Here is a 10381-nt window from a genome sequence, read left to right on the forward strand (position 1 = left end):
TGTTCCTCCGGAGAATTACAAAATGAAAGTAATCCAGGGCTTTTAAAACATGTTTAATTCGAGCTGGATTGTGCCTTTCGATGAACCCTTTTTAAAAACGTTAAATCAACTCCTTTCTACTTTCTTTCCTCGAATATTGACACAAACACTAATAATAATAATAATAATAATAATAATAATGTTTATTTATAGCCCGCTTTTCCAAAGAGATCAAAGCTAGATAGATAGATAGATAGATAGATAGATAGATCCTTCCGAAAGTTTGTATTAAGTCAAATAAGAAAACTTAAAAAACATTTAAAAGTAGCTGACCTTGTCCTCTGGATCCAAATAAAATTTGAGGAAAAGAAAGAAGCTCCGAACCATGTAAAGATCAAGCAGAAAGAGAGAAAGGAAGGAAGAAGAAAAAAGGAAGGAAAGAATGACAGAAAGAAAGGGGGGAAAGGAGAGGAAGGAAAAGGAAACAAAGAAAAATGAAAGGAAGGAAGGGGGAAAAGGAAAGAAAGAAAGAAAAAATGAAAGGAAGAAAGGGAAAAAAGGAAAGAAAGAAAAAATGAAAGGAAGGAAGGGGGAAAAGGAATGGAAGGAAGGAAAAGGAAAGTAAAGAAAAGGAAACAAAGAAAAATGAAAGGAAGGAAGGAAAAGGAAAGAAAGAAAAAAGAAAAAAAGAAAGGAAAGAAAAAAAAGGAAAAAAAGAAAAGAAGAAAGAAAGGAAGAAGGGAAGGAAGGAAGGAAGGAAGGAAGGGGGAAAAGAAAAGAAGGAAGGAAGGAAGGGGGGAAAAGAACGGAAGGAAGGAAGGGAAATGTTGGTGGATTTCTTTAACAACAACAGCATTTATATTTCTGAGTTCCTAAACCCAGTTTCAGAAAAGGAAAAACCCTGATCGATTCGACTCCAAAGTTTGATCTCCCTCATATTATTCCAAGAGGGAAAAGAAGCCTCTGGGGAAAAGACCCTCTCCGTTAGTCCGATTGTGTTAAAACTGTTAAAAACCGTTTACATTTGGCTGGGATCGACACTATTCCTTTCCAAGCTCTGCGTTATACATACATACATACACACATATACATATACATATACATATACATATACATATACATATACATACACACACACACACACACACACACACACACACACACACACACATATATATATATGCAAATCCATACTGGTACTCTCACGTTTATCTTTCAATCCGTTAAAGCAATGTGTTTATCCAAAACCAAAGTTTCATATTTTTTTCCGGACACATGCCATGGTTGAAATAAATAAACCTTATCTAAGAGTTAATCGATAACAATTCTAGGAATTGCCCATAATAAGACTTCCAATCCATTGCAGAAAATCCCGAGCCTCGATAATCAATAATCAATCTCGAGCCTCGATAATCAATCCATCTCGATTTGGGATTGGAAACCCAATGATGAACTTATTTACTTGGATGTAAACGTCGCTGCATTTATCATGACACTTATATGAAACCCCATTCATTCAATAGGTTCCAGTCGAGTCAGGATTAAAAAGAGAATTCAATCCATCATTATGATTATAATAATCGAGTAAATAATATCATTAATTCATACTTATTATTATTATTGATGCTGTTCTTGCTGTTTTATTCTATTTGTTGTTGCTGAGTGTCTTTAAGCTGTTTCCAAAGTGAACCTATTTTGGGGTTTTCTTGGCCAGATCTGTCCAGAAAGGGTTTGCTATGGCTTTCCTTTGAGGCTGAGAGAATGTGACTTTCCCAGTATAAACCCATTTGGTTTTACATTTGGAGACCAAAAACCCATTGACACTCTGAGCTGAAATCCTATGTTATTCTGGGTCCAAGCTTGGGAGAATAAAAGCATATAAAACAAGTAAATCAATATTTTGAATATTTAACGATTTGCAACTTTACTTTGGATTAAAGGTCAGAAACTGTTTGCATTTCTTGCAATTCATTGTGATAAAGCAGATAAAAGAGATCAAAATAGAGAAACCAAAGCATCTCACAAACACACATATTATAGCTTTTGCAAAGCACTTTCCTCATTCCCTTGCTTCAGAGACCAGCAATTCAAAAAGCCAAAAGTAACGGAGAGTAACGACAAAGAAGTTACTTGGCTTGCCTTTGTAGGGGAAAGAAAGAAAGAGTTAACATGGAGAGAAGCTATACTGAAATTTAATTCTGTTTAATCTGAATTCTACTTAAATGAAATGAAATGCAATGCTAATTAAATTGAATTGCAAATAGCAGGAAGTGTCCATCAATTAATAATAAGAATAATAATATATTATAATATAATAATGGTAATAATAATAATATAATATAATAATATATTATAATATAATAATAATATAATATAATAATGATAATATAATGATAATATAATATAATAATAATATATTATAATATAATAATGATAATAATATAATAGTAATAATATAATAATAATACAATATAAATAATATATTATAATATAATAATGATAATAATGATAATAATATAATAATAATATAATATAATATAATATATTAATAATATAACAATGATATATATTTTTTATATTCCATCTTTTCCCAAGGGAATCAAGGCGGATTACAAAAGACAATACAACCATAAAATATAATAAAAAATTAAAAATATATCACAATTATAAATAGTCCCAATATTCCAGAGTTTTTGTGGGTTCGGATACCTCCATTTTTAAAAGCAAAGAAGCCCATGAAAACAGCAGGTGAGGAGGATTTATTTGCAAAGAGTACATGAGCTTGACTTTGAATTTTTCCTCAAATAAAAGTACAGGGTTAAAAAAAAAAAGGGTGACTGTTTTTTATCTTCAAAGCATCTCCAATTCTTATGCCCTTATATTAAATTAATATGTATCTTTTAGAGGTTTAGTTCCCTTCTCTCCCAGATCTTTCAAAAGGAGGGATCCCCAAACTGCAAAGAAGAGGAAAAGCCAGAAAGTGACTGGAATGCCCCCCAAAGGCTTTGCAGTCCTTGTGATTTACGATCATGTTAAACATATCCAAAATATTCTGATATGCCAACATATCTTGGCATGCCCTGATTTAAGAAAAGATAGTGGTTAGGACCCCAAAGCAAGATGCAAAGCACAAGTGAAGTGTAAGCAGTTTGGAAACAGTGTTTGCTCCTTTATGGTTTTGCACTGCTTCTCAGAATTCCTCACCATTGCCAGCCAGGGCTGATGGGAGCTGCAGTCATGCAATACCTGGAGGTCCACATAAATTCCCCACATCGAGATTGTAATAAGGCAACATTGCCCCTCAAGATCCTTTCCCCAGAGAAGGCCATGCCTTCCTCCTCTATAGGGCTGGGCCTGCACTGCAGAAATAACCCAGTATGACACCACTTTAACTACTATGGTTCAGTGCAATGCAATTCGGGGACCTCTAGTTTTGTGGGACACCTAGCTTTCTGTGTCAGACAGCTTTGGTGCCACAACTAACTACAAATCCCAGGATCCCATAGGCCTAAGCCATAGTAGTGGGGTCATACTAGGTTATTTCTGCAGTGTGGATGCAGCCCTTTACAGCTTTTGAAAAACCTCCCAAAGATGTAGCCATGTTAGTCTGTTTCGGCATAAAAGGATTCATACAGGCTGCGCCTCCCTTATTTGAAATCCTCCTAAATCCTAATAGTAAGATAGTGACATTCAATGTACACAAAGCTTTGCTTCAATGTACGCGAAGCTTTGCTTAGTGCGCAAAATTATTTAAAATATGGAGTATAAAATTACCTCCAGGCAATGCGTATTATGAAACATCAATGCATTTCATGTTTCGACTTGGGTCCCATCTCCATGATATCTCATTAGGTATGTACAAATATTCCCAAATCCAAAGCAAAAACCCTCCAAAATCCAAAACACTTCTGCTAGCAATGGGAAACTTCGGCCTGTTCAAAGGAACCCATGTCACACCTTTGAAACTCAACTGGGAAATGAAATTTCTAGCACACGTTTGCATGGACTCCGGTCGTCTTCCTCAGACGCCTTGCATCTGGGAAAATGGACTGGAGTCCATCCACTTTCAGTCTCAAAGGTGCCACAGGGTTTCTTTATATCTGGTGGCGAAACGAAAATGGATGTTAATTACTTCTCTAACCCTGGAATAAGCAAAACTCATGAATGCTGATGTGACAGAGAGACTTTCTATGCATGTCTGGAAGCATGCCTCACCATTAGTTTCCTTGAATCCTACTTTGGGAGAAAGGCGGGATACACATCCCTTAAATAAATAGATTCCAACACATAAGTAAATACTTATCAGCCCTGCAGTACAATCCTACGTCAATAAATTCCACTGCATTCAGTCAAGCAAATGGGTTTAAGATGATACTAGTAATGTCATCTTTCAGACCCCACAGGTCTCCGATCAGATGCAGATTGACTTCCAACCCAACGCAATGCAGGAGGTTTAGCCTCGGAGGTGTTTCTCTGATGGTTTTCTAGAACCCATATCGCCCTGCCAAGTTTGAGGAACACAAATGATTTTGAGCGGCAACCCATGCCAACACAGGCAAAGAGCAAAGAAACTCTGTGAACATGGTTTGAATATGGGCCTGAGCTCAAAGGAAAGAAAGAGCCATTCTGGGTGCTGACAGGGCAAGGCGAAACCAAAAATAAAGTAAAAGGAGGAAATATGATGGAGAGGATGCATTTCTGGATCCGTTCAAAAACATGTGCATGCAACTGTTTCAGCGCCTCAACAGATCTTTATGCTGCACATGGTTTGCATAAAAGGAGCACATGCTAACCATGGGGGGCTAAGGATGGGGACCCTGTGTAATGATGACAACGGTTGGCCTGTGCTTCTGGAAAATTTGCAAAGGATTGCTTCCATGCATCATTAGGGATGTTGCGCGCATGGAGGGCTGAAGGGATCCCACCAGCAATGTGCTAAAGATGAAGAGAAGGCTCTTAATGAAGCCTTTAGGCCAAGGGAGATTTATTGAAATGGTGGAAGAGGCTACCAGGTGATGGTCTCTAGCCAGTTACTCCTGGGAACATTTGCAGGCCTCATGGACTCTATGGACAGTGGCTGATGGGATCTGAACTGAGTTAGCCTTTATTTCCCCTATGCTACTATACGTGATTGGGCTTGAGTGTGAGTGATAGATGAGTTAGGCATGGGCAGGGCATGAGACTTGTAAGGCAGCCATCTTAGGAAAACGCAGTAGTGACTTGGGTGAATGGGAAAGTTGTTTGCAAACAGCCTTCCTCAGAGCATTTGCAAATGCTTTCCCAAGTGTGAACCAAAGGAACTGATATATTTATTATTATGATTTGAAGTTGCATGAAAATAGAAGAAAAGACTTGTCAGCTTCATATTTTTGGTGCTATGTCTATCATTCTGTAAGGGTTGTTTTCGCAAAGAGTGGTGCGGGAGGATCGCAAGGTACAAGTGCTGGCTCACTGAGCATCCTGCTTATGGCTACCTTGTCATAGAGGATTTTGGGCAGAGGAGGTTTGCCATTGCCATCCCCCCGAGGCTGAGAGAGGGTGACTTGCAATGAGTGTCAATGGCTGAATGAGGATTCAAACCCAAGACGCCTACATGGTGGTGTCTCGTGACTTTTGTGTCACTGGACTTATGCATCTGCTCTGGGCTTGGTCCAAACCATCTGCAGATGGATGATATGCCTGTATTTCGGGGCTAGGTTTCAGTATCCTGGATAGACCTGTTTGAATTTTGGACTGAAACCCAAAATGGATATAACACTTCTCAGGTGATGTGAAAGCTGCCATCTGCCCTGAAGAAACAGCTCTTATTGTAGACTATATTTTATAATAGTATATGAATTTCTGGCCAACCTCAAGTGCCCCGGGATTCTTTTCAGACAAAGTTTTAGCAGATGAAAAGTGAGCCAGCAAGTTCTATCATGGCCACCCAACTCCAGCATGTCATTTTCCAGTTCCAAGTCTCATCCACATATAGGTGCGGCTTGGAACAACCCCAAAATAAAATGATTATTTTAACTGTTTTTTAATATCGCTCCTCAATTACCTTCCCAGGATAGTTTATAGAAAAAGACAACAATCAGTGTAAAAATCATCATTTAATACAAAAATCCCCAGGATCATGAAATGAGCATAAAAGAGTCAGTCAGATTCTTTAAAACCAGGCCTAAAAAGCTGAGGAAAATGAAAATACCTCTGCCTAACACCTAATACAGTGAGCTTTCCACATTTTCTGGGGTTAGGAGCACAGGACGTCTGTGAAAGTGGAAGAACCACAATCAAACCCTAGAAAACACCTCTCTAAGTATCTATAGGTCTCTAATGCAACTCTATGGTTATATCTGCTAGGCATCAACCATAGAATTGCATTGAAGGATCTACAAATGCCTAGAGAAGTGTTATCTCTAGGAATCTCTAGGTCCTCCAGTGTGATTCCTTGTGGAATTTGATCACAGAGTTGCACTGGAGGACCTAGAGATTCCTAGAGAGAACATATTAGTAAAATCCATGAATAATCAAATCTGCAAAAGTCAAATTGCAAATGTAGCTGGACAACTATATTTCCAAATTTTATGTATAGGGAAGCTGGACAATGAAGAAACAGGAGGATAAGAAATTCTTTAAGAAGGAGAGTTCTATGGATACTAAAAAGGACCAATGAATGGGCCTCCAAATAAATGATCAAACTCCCTAGAAAGAATATGCTTGGTAACATGGAAAGCAGTAGGAAAAGAGGGGGACCACAGCAAAATTGGATCAATTCAATCAAGGAAGCCAAAGCTCTAAGCTTGTAAAACTGTGGAAGGAGTGTTGATGACCAGGGATCTTAGTGGTCTCTCATTCATAGGGTCACCATAAGACAAAGTTGACTAGATGGCAAATAAGAATAATCACCACAAATAGAAGGCAGAAACATGAAGAGGTGTCCCAGATGAAGCACTTTTTGGATGATGTTCAGCCAATGGAGTGCCACAACCATGAAGAACTTACACGGGCAACCACCCACCTCAATTCATATGGTGGGCACCTGTAGAAGCACACAGAGAAGAACTGAATATATGGATAGGGTCATCTGGTAGCATTTTTGTTGCTGTGTGCCTTCAAATCTTTTCCAAGTTTAGGTTTTTGCCTGAACCTTAAAGGAGCTATGCAAGGGGCTGAACTCGAACATCATTTCGTACAGAGGTACCTCCCCTCTAGATCAATAGTTCCCAAACTTTGGTCCTTCAGGCATTTGGACTTCAAGTCCCAAAGCCCCAGTCAGCTTGGCCAACAGCCAGGAATGCCTGGGAGCTGAAGTCCAAAATATCTGGAGGACCAAAGTTTGGGAAGCACTGCCCTAGTTCTTCAGCCCTTCTCTTAGAGCCCTTCCACACTGCAGAATTATAGCCTTCCAATATTACCTTTAGTGCCATCCCTTCTATAGAATCCTAGGATGTGTAGTTCAGCAAGGCCCTGGAGCTCCTAGGCCTTGGAACTGCCTGGCAGAGAATTCCAGACCCCTTAGAAAACTATCAATTCCAGGAGGCCATAGGAAAGAGGTATGAAAGCACTAACATGGGGGAGTCTGAAAGTTTTGCTCCAGCTTTTGCAAGGCATGAAGTCAAAGGCTTGGTTCTTTTCCTTGCAATGGACAATACACTGAGTGCCTTGCAAGGAAACGAACCAAGGCCAACCTTCTCTCCCCTTCCAACAGCCAGGTGCAGCAACTATATAAAGTGTGTGTAGGGGGGTGTTTCCTAGGCTCCTTTGAAGCCCCCCTTTGCTTTTAATGTTTTGGGCTCCCCCATCCCAGACTCAATTTCTCTCCTTTTGAAACGTGGAACTGGAACCCTCCTTCGCGCTGGATCCATTAGAAGGGTTTTAATATCCGTCTTTTTACAGCTGGAAGTTAAAGGCACCTCCACCAGATCCGTGAACTCTGACATGTAACGCCGCCAGGCTCGACCCGATGGAGAGGGGAGGGCGAAAGGGGGGGTCCCAAAAGGGTGGAGGAACCCAAAATTAAGGGGGAAAAAAGCCCAAGAGGGATGGAGGAGGGTCTCCAATTTCCTTGTTTGCAGGAAAGTAACGTGCCCAAAGCAAAGCCAGGAAGGCCAAGGAACGCTTTCCAGGTGCGTTTCTCCTCCTGGCTGGCAAGGAACGCAACTCCTGGCTCCTTGAGGGCAAGTAACTTACTGGCCAGAGAGAGTAACTTATTGGCCAGTGAGCCGGCATGGGGTGATTTGTTTGAACACTGGACTACTAAGGACTTTAGAGAGACTTTGGAGAGCAGGGTTAGAATCTCCTCTCAGCCATGGAAACCTTGCTATATGGCCTAAGGCGAGTCACACTCTCTCAGCCTCCCAGGGAGGCCAAGGCAAACCTCCCTCGGAACTAATCCTGCCAAGAAAACCCGTGATAAATTCTCCTGCTTGAGGGCACAGGACAAAAACCTCTCCTTGGGAAAGGAAGGGCTTTTTACGCACTGCGCCTTTGGAGAGGTCGGTGCGCCTAGGGCGCAAGGCCTTCCAACTTCTTCCTTTGCCTCTCTTCCCCCTTTTCTTCTTCCTGCACCTGCTTGTCCTGCTCCTTTCCCTTCTCTTCCTCATCCTCCTCTTCCTCTCCCCGTTCCCTCCCACTCTTTCCCTTCCTTAGCCTCCCTTTCTTAAACCCTCTCCAAAATCCATCCTCATCTCCCCTTCCCCAAAAGCGGCTCACCCTGAATTTGGGATCCAGTTCTACCTGAGACTCTTGAGCCAGGTTTCCCACTCTCTTCCTTCCTCCTCCTTCTTCCCCCTTCCTCTTTTTCTCCCAATTTCCTCTTCTTTTTCCTCCTCGAGGGCAGATAACAGCAACAACAAACCTTCCTCTCCAAAAATGAATTCCCATTTCCTCTGGACCAAAAGCGGCTCACCTTGAGTTTGGGAGCCAAGCCTACCTGAGACTTTTGAACCAGGTTTCCCACCGTCCCTCATCCTCTTGATCCAGGTTCCTCACCCTCCTACCTTCCTTGAACCCTCTCCAAAATCCATCCCTTGGCCAAAAGCTGGCCCACCTTGGGATCCAGTCCTACCTGAGACTCTTGAGCCAGGCTTCCCACTCTTCTCCTTCTCTGCCTTTGAGCTACAGCCAGCTGTGGAAACCTTCCTTAAACCCTTCACCATTTGCTTCTTGGAAACTTTGGCCCCTTCCAGGGTTTGCTCTGGGCCCCAAAGACCTTCCTTTCGACACCACTTAAACCTGACTCTTTGGCTTCAGAGGCGGCTGTTTGGAGAGATTTTTTAAAATATTATTTTATTTTGGTTTCCAGACCGATCTCCATTCCCCTTGCTCCGAATTATCCAAACCAAAAGGAGGATTTCCTTTGCACATACTCCAAGATCCTCTCCATTAGCACCCAGAATTAACTCCTTTTCTTATACCGGCCCGCAAGGGAAAGCAAGGGGGGGGGGAAAGTCTTTCCTTGCTTTTTCAAGCCTCTTGGATTAAAATAAGCAAAACCAAACTCTCACAAGGCTGGTTTCCAGGGTTGCGCTTTCCAAAAAAATAACAAAAGGTGCATCTTTCTTCCATAAACATCCCTTGCCCCTTTTCTCCTTAGTGCAGAAAATCATTTTTGCTCTCCAGTTTCAGAATTCGCTTTTGCTTTCTTGGCTTGGATAACGGTTAGTTCAAGATTGGCAGAGACTCCAAAGGAAAGGAGGAGTGAGATAAATTGAAAAATGGGTTTTTAGATTTTTTTTAAAAAAATGGGTTTTAAATTTAAATTGATATATTTCCTCTAGGGAGGACTATGCTAGCTCTCCTGGGTTGAAGAGGCAGGTGGGAAGATATGTCCCCTTTTCAGTAGTTTTGGAGAGTTTGGGGATGGTTTGAACAAGTTTCTCTGTTTGATTTGGTTTGGATGCTGGCTGTTAGGGCGATCATTTTTTGGTGGTAGGGCGGGATGAAATGACAATCACGAAAATAATAATAATAATAATAATAATAATAATAATAATAATAATATAGTGATAGCAATTATTAACTATCACGTTATATATGTATAAGTACACACACACACATTATTATATCTTACACTCATATATTATTCGTTATTCATTATTATTCGCAAACACTATTTATTCCTTTTTTCATTTGGGCATCTATATCTGAGGTTGGGAATTTCTCAGTCTTAAAAAAAAGCTAATTCGCACTCGGAACCCTTTCATTTCTCAGCAGAATGGGGGTATCCATAGGTCTTTTTCCTCCAGACCCATCTAGGGTTGCACCTGCCCAGCAGAAGTTAAACCAGCTTGTCACCACTTTCACTGCCCTGGCTCGGTGCTATGGAATCCTGGGAACTGTCGCTTGTCGTGGCACCAAAGCTCTCTGACAGAGAAGGCTAAATCTCTCTCGCAACTCCAGTTCCAAGAATGCCATA

The sequence above is a fragment of the Sceloporus undulatus genome, chromosome 7, assembly GCF_019175285.1.
Source record: "Sceloporus undulatus isolate JIND9_A2432 ecotype Alabama chromosome 7, SceUnd_v1.1, whole genome shotgun sequence".
Taxonomy (NCBI): Eukaryota; Metazoa; Chordata; class Lepidosauria; order Squamata; family Phrynosomatidae; genus Sceloporus; species Sceloporus undulatus.